Raw genomic sequence first — 20,955 nt, forward strand, 5'->3', positions numbered from 1 at the left:
TAATTAATGTTTACATACATGCATGCATACTTGATTGACCACTTCAATGTTATACTTAATGTTATATACTTATCATTGTTATTCTTCTACTCCCAGCGTAATGCAGGTGCCACTGCCATCATACACATGCAACTGGACATCAATCAGTCACAAAGCATGTGCCGTGATATGCAACAAACATTATCAGAACTGATCATACCAGCTGTAAGGTTCACAGTCTACATAATATTGATAACATTATATTATTAGGTGACTTCCTATAACCTAATAAAGTTAACATATTAAAATAAAAGTGTTTTCCAAGACACATATAATTTTTACATATTGCTGACCAGCCCAGATAATGTGCTGCCCTAAAGTATGGGGGAAGTATATCTGACTGGGGTGTTAACCAAAAAACATACTCTGAAAAATTGGTTCATAAACAGAACAGAGGGAGCTCTTAAAAAGATATACAATGATTTGTGTGCATTGTTGAGGAAATTACTTGGAGACGTGTAAAATTAACTCAGCTGGGTTTGTTCTAAAGTCTGTAAAGTTGCATTTGATTGAGACTTTGCTTAACAGATGACCTTGGTAAAAACTTTCCATAAATATGATAGCATGTACCAAACTCGGTGTACAAAGGTCTTTGCATTGCGTTTGTTTGAGTCACAACAACCTATTTAGTGCTCATAAAGGGATACAGGATCCAGTCTTAGTATAAATGATACTTAAAGTAAACACTTATGAATACACCAATAAATATTTAATAATAGTAGTAGTTATATAGTAAAATGTGCAATGCTCCTGCTCTCCTTTGGAAGATCTCCCCTTCTGACAGTAGTGGTAGCCAAAGTGCATAGACAGAACTGGATAATTGTAGTGGTCTAAATTAATTCAGAAGTACATGTTATCTTCTGACATGGCCCATGTTTATATTTAGTGGCATATTCTGGCATAAGATAAGTCCAGGTCCCAGTGATGCACTACTGGGGGGAGATGCCCCTATTGGGTGATCAGGTTCCACAGTGCACCAATGTTCTATGAGACAGTTGGTCAGATCAGAGACCTCCCTTGTAACTGTTTCATTTCCATTATGGAGGTCTGTGTCTAGCTGTCTCTTTCATTAAATCATCCCATGCTATATAGGCTACTTTTGGTTAATAATTGTTGGACTTGGTGACAGGTCCCACCAAATGCTGGCTAAGCCCTTTGGGAGGTTAATGGCAACTGCATGGTGGCTTGCCCCTGGTTTATGTAAAAGTAACAATATTTAACTGTTCCCCGTTCTTCTTGCATGCATGTTATGTGTATTTTATTTACTATCAATCAATGGGAAATTTACACTACTGTTAAGGAGAGTTAACAGGTTAGAGCTGCCAGTCTAATGCAAGAATCGGTGCAAGAATTCAAGAATCGGTTTGTGAAACAAAAAAATAAAATAAAGAAAGAAACTAAACACTGGGGCCAATGCTCATGAGCCATTCTGAAGGTTGTTCATGTACTTTCCACTGAAGTTATAAAAAAACATACTGTACACACTAACACAGGTTAAGAAACTAATTTGAGCTGAGAGACAATGACTTATGTAATATGTGTTACAAGGGAGCTCTGTATTTCCTCCCTGGATGCTGGCAGTCAGGAACACCAAGCTGGCTATTAGCGCTGCAGCCAATTAGATGAATCATGCACGCATTGGGTCAGAATTTGAAACTCTGTTATCTAACTGCTTTTACATACCTATCACCTCTTACTTAAAGTGTAGTCGATATGTGCCTTCCTGGGAAGTCTCCAGTTGAACCACCGCTTCTCCAAGTCACTAAGAGGGAAACTCGGTGTAGCGCGAGTGGTGCACGCCCCACTTTTTTAATCATTTTTTTTATGCTGTAACATTAATGTTAGCCTTCACTGGAAGTAAGAGGCCAAAACCTGGAAACCAGCCCATGACCATTAACTCCTCCACCAAACTTTACAGTAGGCATTATGCATTCTGATAGGTAGCATTCTAGTTGCATGTGCCAAATTCAATAGAGTCGCTCCCGGGTCCGTGGTCAGACGGCTACCATGACCCAGAGCGCCCAAAGATGGTGTTCAGGAGTTATTAAGCAGTAGCGGAGTTGGACAGGGCCTGGTGCAGGGCGACTGCACTTTTCAGGGTGTTGAGCACCTAGGGTTGTGCAGCCACGTACCAGCACCCTGACATATTAGCGGATGTTGTCCAGTTCATAGCCACCCTGGAGCAGGTATGAGACATAGCTCTACAGACGAATGTACAGGATGCGGCAGGCTGGGAGTAGGGAAGCTGAGCAGAGTACAGGAGAAACGTAGCAAGCAAGGGGGACAGAGCAAGGAGCAGGGAGACCTCGCAAGAAACATAACCAGACAAGACATACATGGTACAGGACATGACAAAGGACAGGGAACATGGCAAGGAACACAGGGGATGAAGTAAGGAGCCGAAATCCTCAGACGCTTTTCCTTTAAGCAAGGATAGGATCTTAAACTGGGACACGGGGAGATGATCCCGGGAAGAGAGGGCAAAGGCACATAAAAGACTGACACACATAAAATCAGGATTAGCCTAGGACTATGTGACAACAATTGGAGATTCATATTGACCATATAATGCTTACCACTACGCCAAAGTACTCCAATATTCGGTGGGTCCTAGCACTAAACCCTGCCTACAGAGGTACTAAAAAAACTAAACATGAAATCTAAACACATAGAGAGACATACCTGTAGACTGCAGACTGAGACAAACATAACGGGTGGGGTACACCTTATAAAGGAAACAGAGCTGAAGCAAAGAGCAGAACTAGAATCAAGGAATCAGAAGTACAGGACAGAACATAGGGAAATCCAGGAATGGATTACTGCAAAGGGAGAACTGTAGCAAGGACTAGGGAAACTGTAGCAAGAACTAGAGAAACTATAGCAAGACAGGGAAACTAAAGACATGCAGCTCCGCAGCCCGGATGGGGCCTGACATCATGGCACCTGTCAGTGGGTGGGATATAGTAGTCAGCAAGTGAAAATTTTGTCTTCAACGTTGATGTGTTGGAAGCTGGAAAAATGGGCAAGTGCAAGGCTCTGAACAACTTTGACAAGGGTTAAATTGTGATGGCTAGATGACTGGGTCAGAGCATCACCAAAACTGCAGCTCTAGTGGGGTGTTCTGCAGTGGTCAGTACCTATCAAAAGTGGCCCTAGGAAGGAAAATCAATGAACTGAAAACAAGGTCATGCGCAGCCAAGGCTCATTGATGCACGTGGGGGCAAAGCCTGGTCCGTTTGGTCAAATCTAACAGACAAGCTACTGTAGCTCAAATTGCTAAAAACGTTAATGCTTATTCTGATAGAAAGGTGTCACAATACACAGTGAATCGCAGTTCCTTGCGTATAGGGCTGCATACCCGCAGACCATTCATGTGCCCATGCTGACCCCTGTCCACTGCTGAAAGCACTTACAATGGGCATGTGAGCATAACAACTGGACCACAGAGCAATGAAAGAAGGTGGCCTGGTCTGATGAATCACTTTTTTATTTTAGTCACTTGAGTTGCTTCTGCATTGAGATAGTCTCTTTCCAAGTAGGCTATTTTAAGTAGGAGTTAAAAAGAAACAGGAGTTCCCTTGGAGGAGTACAACTGGTGGAAAAAGCTTTATTTGGTTGCATTTAACCCCTTGATGACAATTGCCGGTCCGGGCACGTCACGGAAAAACATGTCGTTAACGACAAATGACGGGTTTAGGAAGCGATCGCGAGCCGCTTCCTTTGCTTAGCTAGTGTTGCTAAGATGCCTCAGTAGCGAGGCATCTTTGCAACACCTGTTTAGCAAAGGAAGCGACTCGCGATCGCTTCCTAAATGCTTAACTTACCTTCCCGGTACCGGCGTCTTCGAAACACACGCGGTGTTTCAAGATGGCGGCGCCCATCAAGCCGGGGGGCAGAGCCTGCTGTCATCATCGGGGGGGTTGTGCTGGATGTCATGGACATCCAGTGAATAACACCCCTAGTGGTCAGATCACTCATAAGAGTGATCATGATTTGATAAATCAAAGGCAATGTTTTCAGTAGTGGATCTGCCTCCCTCCTTCACTTGCTTCTAGTGAGGGAGACAGATCGGTGTGTTTTCTGGTATTTCAGGTATTCTGAATAAAATAAAATATATATATTGATCCTAAGGCTCTTATAAGAGCCACCCATTCAATATTAACCCCTTCATTGCCATTGATCACTGCATAAACAGTGATCTTGCATAGTGGCAATTGTTTTAGGGGTTCTTTTTTTTTTTACATTTTTTTTTTCTTTTTTGCTTTTTTTAGTTTTTTTTTTACATTTTTTTTATTTTTATGAGAGCCATTAACACTTTCCTTCCCCAATATTTTTGCTGCAATTGTAACCATGCAGCGCAGGTATACGGCTGAGCAGGCGTATGCCTTTTTGGCCACAGATTCTGAGGCCACTGATACAGCGTCAGATTTTGACGTTGGTCAGTTCACAGATACATCTAGTGATGTATCTGTGGCTGTTAGGAGGCCTGCCACACGTAGTCGTGGCAGTGCACCAGAGGCATGGGTAGCGCCTAATAGGTACAAGCCAGCTATCCCTCCTTTTTCTGGAATTCCTGCAGGTTTTTTTGGGAGATGATGTCTTGGGAGACATTGTCACACAAACTAACCTTTATGCCCAGCAGCACCGTGCTGCTAGCCCTAATTCTTTTTGGGCAAAACAGCCATGGACTCCCATTGATGTGCCAGAATTTCTTAAATTCTGGGCACTCACAATGTTAATGGGCATTATAAAAAAGCCCTCCATCCGCTCCTACTGGAGCACCAGCCCCATCCTTAGTACCCCCATTTATGCCCAGACTATAACTAGGCAAAGGTATGAAATGATTCTTCATTTCATGCATTTTAATGACAACAGCCTGTGCCCCCTAAGGAGCACCCCCAGTTTGATAGGCTCTACAAAATCCGCCCCCTGATTCGCCATCTCGCTGCCAGGTTTCCAGAGGTTTATACACCTGGAAAGAATATCTGCGTGGATGAATCCCTGATGAAATATAAAGGAAGGCTGGGATTCAAGCAGTATATTCCTTCCAAGCGCTCTAGGTATTGAGTGAAGGTGTATAAGCTCTGCGAGAGCGAGACAGGGTATACTCATGCCTTCCGGGTATACGAGGGTCAGGATAGCTACCTTGACCCTCCAGGTTGCCCAGAACATCTGGGCACCAGTGCCAAGATTGTTTGGGACCTAATATTCCCCCTTATGAACAAAGGCTACCACTTGTATGTAGATAACTTCTATACAAGCGTCCCTTTGTTCAAGCTGCTGTATTGTTTCGATACAGTAGCTTGCGGTACTATAAAAAAGAACCGCTTGGGTTTCCCACAACACCTGGCACGAACCCGGCTAGGAAAGGGGGAGACCTCAGCTCTACGCCAAGAGGAGCTTTTGGCATTGAAGTTCAGGGACAGAAAAGAGGTGTGCATGCTGAGCACCATCCACGATGAGAGAACCGTGGAGGTTTCTGTCCGTGGCAGAGCTGGGGTCACTAGAAAGCCAGTGTGCATCAGGGCCTATAATAAGAACATGGGTGGAGTTGATCTGTCAGATCAACTCCTACAGCCCTACCTCATTATGAGGAAGACAAAGGCCTGGTACAAGAAGGTTGCAATTTACCTAATGCAAATTGCAACCTATAACGCTTTTTTGTTGCACAAAAAAGCAGACACTGTGCTGAAACTGTCTTTTTTGCAGTTTCAGCTCCAAGTAATTTCAGGTATCTTGTACCGTGATGCACCTGGTCCCCAAGTGGTGATGGGAGCCAGCAGAATTGGGGCTACCCATTTTATTTTTAAAATCCCCCCTACAGCAAAGAAGCAGAATCCCCAAAAGAGATGCAGGGTATGCTACAGCAGGGGGCAAAGAAAGGACACCACATTTTACTGTCCAGATTGCCCTGGAAAACCTGCACTGTGTCGGTGACTGCTTCAAGTTGTATCACACAGTTTCCCATTTTTAATTTTTTTTTTGTTCCTGCTCCATTTTTGTATTTTTTTTTTTTACATTTTTTTTTACATTTACTGTTTTTTAGCTTTTATTTGCACTGTCAAGTGAACCCTGTGTCCATTCCGTGGCATGAGGGACCGCTTAAGGTGCTAGATCAAATCCCTTCTTGGGGATAGGCTAGGCTTTCTTGTAACCTGTCCCTACTGATAGTTGGGTACAAGCATTTTTCTTTACCCAGATGTAAAACTTCCTAGTTGAAAAACTGAATTGCTCATGTTCCAAATGTGGCCCTTTTGCCCCCAAACAATCTGACAAACCAATGCATGTGGGGTATCAATGTACTCAGGAGATGTTGCTGAACACATATCGGGTTTGTGTGACAGCAACATATACCAGGAGCTGTAATTTCACACCTGAAGTTCAAAGTGTGTGAAAAAAACACCAAAAACAATTACTATCACAAACTTTGATAAGGGTTGGTGGTAGGATTAGTGCATGGAAAGGGTTAAACTATCAGCATCTAAAATACCCTGGGGTGTCTAGTTTTCAAAAATATATGGTTTGGTGGGGTAAATTAATTTCCTGGCTTCAAAGATGCCCCAAATACCACATGGAGACAAAATTACCAGATTCAGAGAAAAATGGTTTTGAATTAGCAAAACGCTACTTGTACTTATTGCCCCATAACGTGTAGAAGAAAGCAAAAAAACATAAAAACATTGGGTATTTCTAAACTCGGGACAAATAGTAGAATCTATTTAGCAGGTGTTTTCAGTAGTTTTTTATGATGAATAAAAGATTTTTCAAATAAAAGTGAGAAAATTTGTTTTTTTTTAAATTTTTCGTCATATTTTATTATTTTTATTATAGGAAATTACATCATATATGGTGTCTGAAGAAAGCCCTTCTTGTCCTGAAAAAAACAATATATAACTTGTGTGGGTTCAGTAAATGGGTTAAGAGAAAATTACAGCTAAACACAAACACCGCAGAAACGATAAAACAGCCATTGTCATGAAGGGTACAAAAATTAGAATCAGCCTTTGTCACGAAGGGGTTAATTATCTGTTTTGGGTGCTTTATTTTTGGTGTTTTTTTTTTTTTTTCTTCTGTGTGCTGCACCTCAGTTAATTGAGGGGAGTGGTTACCTAGTTTCAGAGCCGGCCTTAGGTGTTCTGGCGCCCTGTGCGGACTACTCCTCTGGCGCCCCCCCATCCCAAAAAAAGAAAGGAATAAAAACTTGTAACAAAACTTGTAACAAAACCCCAATCACTATATACTACGCCAAACATTGATGTGGTCTAGGCCTACCACTTAATTGTCTGGCTTAGTAGTAGGGATGCACCGAAACGAATTCTGGACTGAAACCGAAAGTGCAGCATTTACCTGGCCAAAACCGAATATGACCCCCCCAACACCATAAAAACACTTTTATTTAAAGTAAGTAACACACCAAAATAGGAGAAAACAATTAAATAATATTATATATATATAAAGTCCAAAAATAGTTACCGGCACTCCAGGGACTTTCCAAATAACCACACAAACAACTTCGGTTTTCAAGTCTATATATATCATATATATATATGATTAACAGCAATCACATTCCTATCATGCCCAGGCATACCCAGATTCCAGGATTTACTCGCAGACTTGGCATGATAGGAGTATGATTGCCCTGTCTACCCCTTCTCACTCTCTTCTGCCGTATCTACCCCTTCTCACTCCCTTCTCCCTATCTACCCCCTTTCCCCTGTCTCACTCCCTTCTCCCTATATACGCCCTCCTAACTATCTACCCTTTCCCTCTTTGAAGTTCACTTACCTTTCAGGAGTCCTGCGGTGGGGGTGCAAGGCCTCTGCCTCCCAGCTCTGCCACTGTATGGAACAGTATAGAATGATGGGAGTTATGATGTACTTTTAGAGCATAATTAGATCATGAAAAAGACATTGGAAATGGTACAGCATAACACCCATCACTCTCACACATTTACCAATCCACACATATACTAATCCACACGCATACCAATCCACACGCATACCAATCCACACGCATACCAATCCACACGTATACCAATCCACACGTATACCAATCCACACGTATACCAATCCACACATATATACCAATCCACACATATACCAATCCACACGTATACCAATCCACACGTATACCAATCCACACATATATACCAATCCACACGTATACACTAATCCACACATATATACCAATCCACACACATACCAATCCACACATATATACCAATCCACACACATACCAATCCACACACATACCAATCCAGACGTATACCAATCCACACATTATTATTATTATTTATTATTATCTTTTATTTATATAGCGCCAACAGTTTACGCAGCGCTTAATACAATACATAAATTCAAGGGATATGACAAGACAAGAATTGACAGACTAAGACAAACCGATACATTTGGTGGAGAGAGCCCTGCTCGCAAGCTTACAATCTAGAGGGAAAATGGGGTGATAAACATAAGGCATAGAGAAAGGGTGAGAGGTATTGTGGGGGTATCAATGACAAGGATGTTCTAGCAGCTAAGATGGTATGCTTCTCTGAAGAAGTGGGTTTTTAGATGTTTCTTAAATGTCGGGAGGGAGGGTGAATTCTGAAGGTTCCTTGGGAGCAGATTCCAGAGATATGGGGCAGCTCGAGTGAAATCTTGTAGCAAAGTAGCACACATATACCAATCCACACGTATACCAATCCACACGTATACCAATACACACGTATACCAATCCACACATATACCAATCCACACATATACCAATCCACACATATACCAATCCACACACATACCAATCCACACATATATACCAATCCACACACATATACCAATCCACACGTATACCAATCCACACGTATACCAATCCACACGTATACCAATCCACACGTATACCAATCCACACATATATACCAATCCACACATATATACCAATCCACACATATACACTAATCCACACATATATACCAATCCACACACATACCAATCCACACATATACCAATCCTCACGCATACCAATCCACACACATACCAATCCACTCTCACTGAATGCTTTCCTGCCTTTCCTCTTTTCTCCTTACAGCTCCTTTTCCTCCTCTTCGTTCTTCTTCTTCAGTTCTTCTGTCTTCTTCCGGGTCAGAGGGCACGGACAGCGGTGGGCGCTGTGGTCTGTTAAAGACCTCCGATACCGCTCCCTTGCGAGCCTGCTCCTCCAGCGGCGGACATTACTGTCCGTCTCTGGAGGGGTGCCGGGTGCCCCCCTGATGAGCGGCACCGGGTGCCGCTCGCCCCCCCCCGCTAGGTACGCTGCTGGCGGCAGCGGTACACTACGGTGGCGGCGGCGCCCCCTGGAGTGTGGCGCCCTGTGCGGTCGCACAGGTCGCACACCCCAAAGGCCGGCCCTGCCTAGTTTCACCTGTGTGGGTTTATCTATATAAAGCCCCAAGTAACTCACAGAGCTTGCTCACTTGAGTTGCTTCTGCATTGAGATAGTCTCTTTCCAAGTAGGCTATTTTAAGTAGGAGTTAAAAAGAAACAGGAGTTGGAAAGAGAAAAAGGGGTTCCACAAGGTACTGTATTTATACTGCTATATATTTATTGGACTGTTTTTGTTGAACTATAGTTCTGTACTTTTAACTTTATTTTTGACGGGTGTTCTTGTTTAACTGTTATTTGGTAGATTCTCTATTTATTTTTTTCTCTTATACTTGATTGTGAGAGGTTATGGGAGTTAGCAAGATTGATGATCTGACTCAATGCACATCTTGCTTCATGTATGCATGCCTGGATGAATCCGTCCAGGGTCCATACCTCTGTGGCAGGTGTGAGCAAGTGGTTTCTCTGGAAGCTCATATTAGAGATCTGGAGAAGCAAATTGCAACTTTGAGAGCGATAGACAATCTTGAAAGGAGTCTGCTGCTCACTGAGCAGAGTTTAGTGGGTGCAGGTAGTGAAGAGGGAGGAGATAAGTCAGCTGGGGAACAGGCATGTAGCTGGGTAACAGTTACATGTGGTGGTAGAGGGGGAGGAAAGAGGAAAGGTTTAGCTAGTCCTGACCTTGTGCAGCCTAACAGATTTGCCCGCTTGAGTGAAGATGTTGGGTGCATCAGCTCACGAGTAGCTATACTGGAGGAAGCTGTTCCTTCTAACAGCCGAGGGAACAGCCCCTCTAGTATGAGTGGGGTTGAGAGCGTAAGAAAGGCTAGACAGGTTGTGGTGGTAGGGGACTCTATTATTAAGAGAGTAGATAGGGTAATCTGCCGCTCTGATAGGCTCAACCAGGCAGTTTGCTGTCTCCCGGGTGCTCGGGTCCGGCATGTTGCTGACAGAGTGGATGGATTATTGGGAGGGGCTGGGGAAGACCCAGCTGTCATGGTCCATATTGGTACCAATGACAAAGTCAGTGGAAAATGGAAGGTCCTAAAGAATGATTTCAGGGAATTAGGAGATAAACTGAAGAAAAGGACGTCCAAGGTAGTATTTTCAGAAATATTACCTGTGCCACGCGCAACAGTAGAAAGGCAGCGGGAGATCAGGGAGGTAAATGCATGGCTAAAGTCATGGTGTAGGAAGGAGGGTTTTGGCTTTCTAGAGCACTGGGCTGATTTTGCGCTTGGGTACAATCTTTATAGTGGTGATGGATTGCACCTAAACGAAAGAGGGCCTGCTGTGCTAGGGGAGAGGATGGCTAGAAGGCTGGAGGGGTTTTTAAACTAGTGGTGGGGGGGAGGGACAGAGAGATCTTGAAAATGGAGATAGCACAGAAAGGAGAGGGGCTTCAGATCAGAACAAGGGGGTGGAGATAGGGGGAGGGGCAAGATCAGAACAGAGGAGGTATGTATTAATACAAATTCTCATAAAATTCAAGAGACTCAGGGTAATATTAAATGTATGCTTGCTAATGCAAGGAGCCTAAATAACAAAATGGGAGAACTAGAGGCAATAGCATACACTAAGCAATATGATATAATAGGCATAACAGAAACATGGTGGGATGAGACCCATGACTGGGCAGTTAACTTAAAAGGTTATACATTATATAGGAAGGACAGAAAAAGCAGGAAGGGAGGAGGAGTATGCTTGTATGTTAACAACGAGCTAAAGTCAAATATTAAGCATCTTGAAGGCGACAAGGGATTTGTGGAAGCTTTATGGGTAGATATCAACTTGGGGCAGTAGCGTACCTAGCTGGGGGCGGGCGGTCCGCACCGGGTGCCGCTCATCAGGGGGGTGCCAACTTGCTGGCACCCGTCACCCCTCCAGAGACGGACAGTAATGTCCGCTGCTGGAGGAGCAGGCTCGCGAGGGAGCGGTATCGGAGGTCTTTAACAGACCTCCGGCTCCCTTGAGTGATTTTAAGCCGGGTTCAACCCTTGAACCCGGCTTAAAATCACTCAAGGGAGCCGGAGGTCTGTTAAAGACCTCCGATATCGCTCCCTTGCGATCCGCGCGGCAACAGCTGCTGTGCGCCGGGATTTGTTGTCAGATCCCGGCGCGCAACACTGAAGCCGCGCCCACTGAACCGGAAGAAGACAGAAGAACTGAAGAAGAGGAGCAAAGAGGAGATAAAGAAGCTGTAAGGAGAAAAGAGGAAAGGTAGGAAAGCATTCAGTGAGTGAGAGTGGATTGGTATATGAGTGGATTGGTATGTGTGTGGATTGGTAAGTGTGTGAGAGTGATGGGTGTTATGCTGTATCATTTCCAATGTATTTTTCATTATATAATTATGCTTTAGTACATCATAACTCCCATCACTCTATACTGTTCCATACAGTGGCAGAGCTGGGAGACAGAGGCCTTGCACTCCCACCACAGGACTCCTGAAAGGTAAGTGAACTTCAAAGGGGGAGAGGGTAGATAGTTAGGAGGGGGTAGATAGGGAGACAGGAGTGAGACGGGGGGATAGGTGGTAGGTAGGACAAAAGGGAGTGAGAAGGGGTAGATAGGGCAATCATACTCCTATCATGCCAAGTCTGCGAGTACATCCTGGAATCTGGTAGGAATGTTAACAATCATATATATATATATATATATATATATATATATATATATATATATATTAATATTTAAATGTTTTGTCCTATTTTGGTGTGTTACTTACTTTAAATACAAGTGTTAGATTTTTTTTTTTATGGTGTGTGGGGGGGTCATATTCGGTTTCGGCCAGGTAAATGCTGCATTTTTAGTTTCAGTCCAGAATTCGTTTCGGTGCATCCCTACTACTAATGAAGTGGTAGGCCTACACCACATCAATGTTTGGCTTAGTATATAGTGATAGGAGTTATGCTGCACTATTGTCAATGTCTGGCTCAATGTATAGTGATAGGGATTTTGCTGTACCACCGTCAATGTGTGCCTCCGTATATAGTGATAGGTGTTTTGTTGTACCACCGTCATTGTCTGCCTCAGTATATAGTGGTAGGTGTTATGCTGTACAACCGTCAATGTCTGCCTCAGTATATAGTGATAGGTGTTATGCTGTACCACCGTCAATGTCTGCCTCAGTATATAATGATAACAGTAAGTGTTATGCTGTACCACCTTCAGTGTCTGCGCCGGTATATAACGGTAGAAGCTATGCAGTTTTAAAGTGTGTGTGGGGGGGTGCCACATACAGGATCCGCCCCAGGTGCCAAATACTCTAGGTACGCCCCTGACTTGGGGCAAAAAAAAGGAAAAGAACTACTGGTTGGAATATGTTATAAACCACCTAATGTTAATAATGATGAGGAAGAGCAGCTGTTAGAGCAAATTGAGAAAGCTGCACATCTGGGTAACACGTTAATTATTGGAGATTTTAATTACCCGGACATAAATTGGGATAGAGGGACTAGTAGTTCTGCAAGGGGATTCAGGTTTTTGAACCTGTTAAATGACACATTCTTGTCACAACTGGTACAAGCACCAACTAGAAAGGATACTTGTTTGGATCTGGTGATAACAAACAATGTTGATCTTGTGTCTAACGTTCAAGTGGGGGAGCACTTGGGTAATAGTGATCACAATATGGTCTCTTTTGAAATAAACTCAAAAAAGATATTGCCCATGGGGAATACTAAAACATATAATTTTAAGAAGGCCAATTTCAATAAGATAAAGGCAGCCTTACAACTTATTGACTGGCAAAAACTCTTCAGGGGTAAAAATACTGAGGAAAAATTGAGTATTTTCAAACAAATATTAGCAGGGTACACTTCTCAGTATGTACCACTAGGAAACAAATATAAAAGAAACTAATTGAAACCGATGTGGCTTAGTGGGGACGTTAAGCAGAAAATTTAAAATAAGAAAATGGCTTTTACAGCATTTAAATCAGACGAATCAGAGGCATCCTATATAAGATATAAGGAAGCCAATAAAGCATGCAAAAAGGTGATTAGATGGGCTAAACTAGAAAATGAGAGGGTGATTGCCAAAGACAGCAAAACTAACCCCCAAAAATTCTTTAAGTACATAAATTCTAAAAAAAACAAAAAATGAAAACGTAGGTTCACTAAAAACAGAGAGGGGAGTGTTGGTTAAGGAGGACCAGGAAAAAGCAGAAACTTTAAATGACTATTTTTCCTCAGTATATATTAAGGAGGAACCTATGGCAATGGATATACATAGGACCACCGAGAAAAATTTTCAGTCAAACTGTGAGTGGATGACTCAGGACAAGGTGCTGCAGCAACTAAAGAAAGTTAATGTCAACAAAGCTCCGGGGCCTGATGGTATTCACCCACGAGTACTTAAGGAGCTGAGTCAGGAAATAAGTGAACCTCTGTTTCTAATCTTTCGGGATTCTTTTCTTTCAGGAATTGTACCAGAGGATTGGAGGAACGCAGATGTGGTTCTTATTTTCAAAAAGGGTTCAAACTCTGTGAAATTATAGACCTGTGAGCTTAACTTCCGTGGCTGGGAAAGTATTTGAAGGACTGTTTAGGGATAATATTCAAGAATTCCTCGGGAAGAACAGTATTATTAGCAAAAATCAGCATGGTTTTATGAAACATAGGTCCTGTCAAACTAATTTAATTGCATTCTATGAAGAAGTAAGTAGAAGTGTCGATCAGGGGTTTGCAGTGGATGTAATCTACTTGGATTTTGCCAAGGCGTTTGACTCGGTTCCACACAATAGGTTAGTATTCAACTGAAGGAAATTGGTCTAGATGCAAATTCTTGTTCTTGGGTAGAACATTGGCTTAGAGATAGAGAACAGAGAGTTGTTATAAATGGTAAATTTTCAAGCTGGTCAAAAGTGGTAAGTGGTGTCCTTCAGGGTTCTGTTCTGGGACCAATTTTATTCAACATATTTATAAATGACCTGGCAGTAGGAGTTGAAAGTCATGTTTCTGTGTTTGCAGATGACACTAAACTAGGTAAAGTAATACAGGGCGAGCAGGATATTACTGTGCTGCAGAGAGATCTAGATAGACTGGGGGACTGGGCACACAAATGGCAGATGATATTCAATGTAGATAAATGTAAAGTTATGCACTTCGGGGTAGCGAATGCACAAGCAACCTACACCCTAAACCAGGGGTTCTCAAACTGCGGCCCTCCAGCTGCTGCAGGACTACATCTCCCATAATGCTCCTTCAGCTAAGGGGCTGGCTGAGGAGTATGGGAGATGTAGTCCTGCAGCAGCTGGAGGGCTGCAGTTTGAGAACCCCTGCCCTAAACGGTAGTGAATTAGGGTTAACGATAAATGAGAAGGATTTGGGAATTGTTATAGACAACAAACTAGGCAACAATGTGCAATGTCAGTCTGCGGTTGCTAAGGCCAGTAAGGTATTGTCGTGTATAAAAAGGGGCATCAAGTCGCGGGATAAAGATATAATGTTGCCTCTGTATAAATCAATGGTAAGGCCGCACCTTGAATATGCTGTGCAATTTTGGGCACCTAGTCTAAAGAAGGATATCATAGCACTAGAAAGGGTGCAGAGGCGGGCTACAAAATTAATAAAAGGAATGGAGAACTATAGTTATGAAGAAAGGTTAACTAATTTAAATCTGTTTAGTTTAGAAAAACGTCGCCTCAGAGGGGATATGATAACATTATATAAATATATTCGGGGCCAATACAAACCATTGTGTGGAAATCTGTTCATAAACAGGCCTATGCATAGGACACGTGGTCATGCGTTCAGACTGAAAGAAAGGAGATTTAGACTAAAGCATAGGGTTTTTTTACAGTAAGGACAATAAGGATGTGGAATTCTCTGCCTGCAGAGGTAGTTTTATCGGAGTCTGTACAGACGTTTAAACTGCAACTGGATGGATACCTGGAGAAACATAATATTCAGGGATATAATATTTTAATTATGGGGAAACAGCTTATTGATCCAAGGAGAAATCTGACTACCATTTTGGGGTGAAGAAGGAATTTTTTCCCTGGTTAGTGCAAAATTGGAAAGAGCGAAACCGGGGGTTTTTTTGCCTTCTTTTGGATCAACAGCAACAAATTAACAGATATAGGAAAGGCTGAACTTGATGGACGCATGTCTTTTTTCAGCCTATGTAACTATGTAACTATGTAATCATGTGGATGGCCAGGTTCGTGTGCATTTCTTACCTGTAGAACACATGGCAACCATGATGCATCCCTTCTTACAACTTACAAGACTTAACCCCTTCGCGACCTTTGCCGGTTCAGGACCGTCATGACAAGAAGGTCACTAAATGACCTTTGACGGTCCTGAACCGTCAAAAAATTAAATAAGCTTAGAAAGTGATCAACGATCACTTTCTTCGCTTAAATGGCGTTACTGTAATGCCTCGATGTCGAGGCATTCAGTAACGCCGAGATCGGCATCGGGGGCCATGTCTGGCCCCTCCCCGGGGCGTCAACAGCCGCCATACATTGTATAGCGGCGGACGCCCGTTTTAAAAGCGTTTAGGAGGCGATCAACGATCACCTCCTAAACTTAAATGGTGTCGCTGGAATGCCTCGATCAGGAGGCATCCAGCGACACCAAACACTTACCTTTGGATGGGATGTGACCGCTCCGGAGAGCGGTCACAGCCGCAGCTGCCGGTGATCTTCGCCATCAACAAGATGGCGGCGGCCCGGGGAAAAAAACAATAAAGAAGAAAGAGTTCGCTAGACGGTCTCCAGACCCTCTAGAGAACTCTGGCTCCACTTGCAGGTTGAATACAGGTACTACATTCAACCAAGCAAGTCAATGGAACCCAGCTTTCTAATCACTATGTGATTAGTAAAATATTCAAAAAAAAAAAAAAAAAAAAAAAATGGAAAAAAAATAAAAAAAATGTGCTAACATTTAAAAATAATTATGCAGTGATGTCACTTGATGAACCATCCAGTACCAGCAAAATGTGTAAAAAAAAATCTAAAAAAAGTATTAAAAAAATAAAATAAAAAAATAAAGTTTATTATTTTGAGCAAGTGCTAAAATTTCTCAAAAATGTCAACAAAGAGTTAAAATAAAAGCACTTCAAATACCCAAGGGGTGTCTAATATATAAAAAAAAATGGCTGATGGGGTAAATTGGAGTGGCCGAGCTCAAAGATAGGGCATAGGTACAGACTGACCAAAATGGAGAAAAAAAGCGCACTTCCCAAATGTGGCATTTTAAATCTCAAACAACCCGACAAACCCATGCATGTCGGGTATCACTGCACTCAGGAGATGTTCCTGAACACACATTGGGGTGTTGTTTGACAGTGACATATACCAGAACCTGTATATCTATAACTAAAGTACAATTTGTGTGAAAAAAAAATAAAAAAAATTACTATTACAAAGTTTGACAAAGTGTAGTTCTATAATTGGTGCATGGAAAGGGTTAAAATAACAGCATTTGGAATACCCTGGGGTGTCTAGTTTTCAAAAATATATGGTTTGAATGGGTTAAATTGAGTTAACCGGCTTCAAAGATATTCCAAAGAGGAGATGGAGGCAGACTGAACAGATTTGTTGAAAAAGATTTGGAAATCATAAAATGCTGCTTGTACTTATTGCCCTATAACTTACAAAAAAGAGCAAAAAAAACATAAAAACATTGGGTATTTCTAAACTCAGGACAAGTAGTAGAATCTATTTAGCTAGTTTTTTTACTTGCTTTTTTAGGTGAGTAAAAGATTGTTCAAATAAAAGTCATAAAAAGGCCCATCTTGTCCTGAAAAAAACAATATATAACTTATGTGGGTACACTAAATGGGTGATGAGAAAATTACAGCTGAACACAAGCACCACAAAAGTGTCAAAACAGCCTCGGTCCCACAGGGTACAAAACGAAAAATGAGCACGGTCCTTAAGGGGTTAAAGGATAATGTTACGGCTGATCGATGTATCTACTGCACTCTACAGTCACTATAATCATACAAAAAAACCTCTCACCAAATATATATGGCTAAGTTCCTTATTCGTATGAGCAGTGCTCCTATAGGACAAAATAGGATTTAGTGCCTAGGAGATGTGACTATGTTTTGGCTGTTTGCTTTGGGGATTGTCATTTTTATTACTCCCCCCCAGTATGGACATGATAACTTTTTGAGCAATTCAGTCCCCAGGTTGAATGAGGAGATCCGATTCACCACCATTTAGGAATTACCGTATTTGCTCGATTATAAGACAAGGTTTTTTTCAGAGCAAATGCTCTGAAAAATACCCTTCGTTTTATAATCGGAGTCATCTTATAATCAGACCTCAAATAGGTCTGACTATGAGACTAAGATCCAGATCCCCCGCAGCGCTGCAGGGGACCTGCATCCTCCTGTCTTATGCCCCCCATTTAATCCCCCCAATTTACCGGTGCTTCTGACTCCCCGGTCATGTAGGCGGGGCAGCGGGTAGACGTCTACGCGATCCGCGTAGACGACTTCCGCTGCAGCCGGAAGGAGGTGCGTTTAGCAGCGGGGGTTGTCTGCGTCCATCGCGCAGACCTTCCCCGGCTGTCAGAGATCAGAGTTTCCCACACCGGTGCAGGGAATTCTCTCTGGCAGTCGGGGAAGGTCTGCGCGATGGACGCAGACAACCCCCGCTGCTAACCACACCTCCTCCCGGCTGCAGCGGAAGTTGCCTACGCGAATCGCGTAGACGTCTACCCGCTGCCCGGACAACACACCGGAGATTCAGAAGCACCGGTAAGTTTGTGGGTGGGGGGAGTGTTAAATGAGGGGCATAAGGCATTTCTGTAGGCAGAGTGCTCTATGAAATGCCTTTTAACCCCCTTAATGCCACTCTGCCTCCATAAATGCCTTTTAACACTCTATACGCCACTCTGCCTCCTGAAATGCCTTATACCTCCCTATATGCCACTCTGCCCCATAATATGCCTTTTAACCCCCTAAATGCCAGAATGGCACATAGGGGGTCAAAAGGCATATCATGGGGCACAGTGGCATATAGAGGGTTAAAAGGCACATCATGGGGCACAGTGGCATTTAGAGGGTTAAAAGGCATATCATGGGGCACAGTGGCATATAGGTGGTATAAGGCATTTCTGGGACAGATGTGCATAACTGGGGGGGGGGCAGGTTGGAAAATATAAGGAAATAAAAACAAAATATTTTTCTCAATCATAGCTTTTATTAAAAAAAAATAGGTTACATAGTTTGCATGAATTAACATTTACCGCTAAAACTTTTTTCCTATAGGGCCGTCTTATATTCAGGTTTTTTCTTTTTTTCCTAAATTAATATTCAGATTTTGGGGGGGTCGTCTTATAATCAGGGTCGTCTTATAATCGAGCAAATACCGTACTTTGACCCCCCCAGTATTATTGCAGTGAGGATGGATCTAGCTTTTCAATAAGCTAATAACTTTTTCGTATCAGTTCAGGTAGCGGCTGTGAAATGCGAGGAAGGGGTTATCATGTGCACAGGGCTGATTGAAGGCTCTGGTGGGCCGTGGGCAAACAATATAATAGTGGGTCCCCCTCCTGTCCTTCTGCCAATCAAATGCAAAAACTGGGGAGTACAGGGGCTTGTTGTGGGGGGACAGACAGGGGGCTTGTAGTGGAGGGCCCACGTGCGGCCATCTTTGAATTCCACTACCGCGGACCTAGGGTGACCATTTTATTTCTGCCATTCCGGGACACACTATGAAGTATATATATATATATATATATATATATATATATATATATATATATATATATATATGTGGGTGTGTGGAAGCATTGTTAAACACTCATCTACAGACACCAGACAAGCCAGAAGGCTTGTTGTTCCCTCAGAAATCTCATGGTGATGCCACAACCACAAGGGATTCTGGGTAGGCGCATGCCAATAAGGTCAACAATTATCACCATTTGCCTCTATATCCACTTTATACATGGATCCCTTGAAAGTAATTGCCTGCTGTACAGGACAGCCTTTAGACAAAACTCGGGAAGAGGTGCAATAGCCAGATCACCACTCATGGACAGCTGTTTCATCCTTAATGGGACTCGTCAGCATGAGGTTGTGATACTGGCTTAATACTTGAGGCTTGGGGCAAACTAAATAATATGTATCTTATCTCTTTGAAGTAAAGACTATGATTGAAATATGATTTCAAAATAACAGATGAACTACTCAGTTTCTTTAATGTTAGACCCTGCTGCCGATATATATTAATATTAGCCCAAACTGTCAATATATATATATAAATATTACCCTTACGAAAAAATTACTGCAGTTTTTCTGAAGTAATACTGCAGTTTTTGGACATGAAAAAACTGCAATACTGCACTTTTACTGCAGTATTACTGCACATTTACTGCAGTTTTACTGCATTTGTACTTCACTGTACTGCAGTTTTACTGCAGTTATTTTTGTACGGAAGTACAAATGCAATAAAGCTGCGGTACATTGAAGCACAACTGTAGGTTTGCAATATAAAAAAAAAAGTGCAGTAAAACTGCAGTACAGTGAAGTACAAATGCAGTAAATGTGCAGTAATACTGCAGTAAAAGTGCAGTATTGCATTTTTTTAATTTCCAAAAAACTGCAGTAAATTTTCGTAAGGGTAGACCCTGCTGCCAATACATTTTATATTGATAAAATTGGACCCTATGCAAGCATTTCCTTGGAACCTGCTCCACGCGCCATAAAATACGTATAGATCAAATAAACAACACATAAAACTGCACTTGCATGTAAAGATTGACTGAATAAGCGATACAAACCTACATAACTACATACATAAATAATGTATGGAAACAGCATAGCAGGGATAGAGCAACACATTAACACACAAACCCAGCTTTGCATGTATAGATCAATTGAAAATCACATGTGAACTCAGCACTGAAGGCATAGAATCAGACAAGCAAATCTTGTATTTGCAGGTATAGAATAGTAATGTATGGAAACATAGCATTGCAGGTACAGAACACACAAGCCCAGCATTGCAGGTATAGATCAACTGGAAATCACATGTAAACTCAGCACTGAGGGTATAGATCAAATAAATACATGGAAACAGCACTACAGGTATTGATCAACTGAATAAGACATACAAACCCTGTATTTGCAGATATACATAAAATATGTATGGAAACTAGCCTTGTGCATTCATATTCGGGTGAACATGAAAAAAAACACGAAGGGTGCGTTTTCGTTGTTCAGCCCGAATACCGAACATACGAACATGACGGCCCTGCGCAGCCCTTTAACTCCTGCCGGCGCAACCAGTGGTCTCCCCCGGCCAAGTTGCGGCACCAGGATTTTAAGTATGTATGAGCGACTCTATTGGCCGCCAGCAAGGGGCTCGTCTGCCATCAACCAATGAAGTGCACTTCCATTGGTTGATGGCAAAAGAGGCCCCTGCCAGCGACCAATAGAGTTGCTTGTTTTCTTATTGTGTCGTTTTCATCAGATATTTACACACATGCATACAGTATATGTCAGTTTACACAACTGACAGACTCTGTTTGTATGAAATGTTTATCCACATTGGAATTGTATGAGGCTGTGATGGTTTTATCAT

General features: G+C 42.4%; 1 non-coding gene across 1 annotated transcript; it reads left to right on the top strand.

The window, feature by feature from the left end:
- The first annotated feature begins 6,092 nt into the window (after window positions 1-6,092).
- Window positions 6,093-6,222, top strand: LOC149297669 (small nucleolar RNA SNORA35). The gene has a single exon (XR_016272482.1). It is a non-coding gene; the product is annotated as a small nucleolar RNA SNORA35 (small nucleolar RNA).
- Window positions 6,223-20,955: the final 14,733 nt, after the last annotated feature.

This window comes from Sceloporus occidentalis, unplaced genomic scaffold (assembly GCF_023333645.1).
Source record: "Sceloporus occidentalis isolate IW3139 unplaced genomic scaffold, rSceOcc1.0.p SCAF_37, whole genome shotgun sequence".
NCBI classification, from domain to species: Eukaryota; Metazoa; Chordata; class Lepidosauria; order Squamata; family Phrynosomatidae; genus Sceloporus; species Sceloporus occidentalis.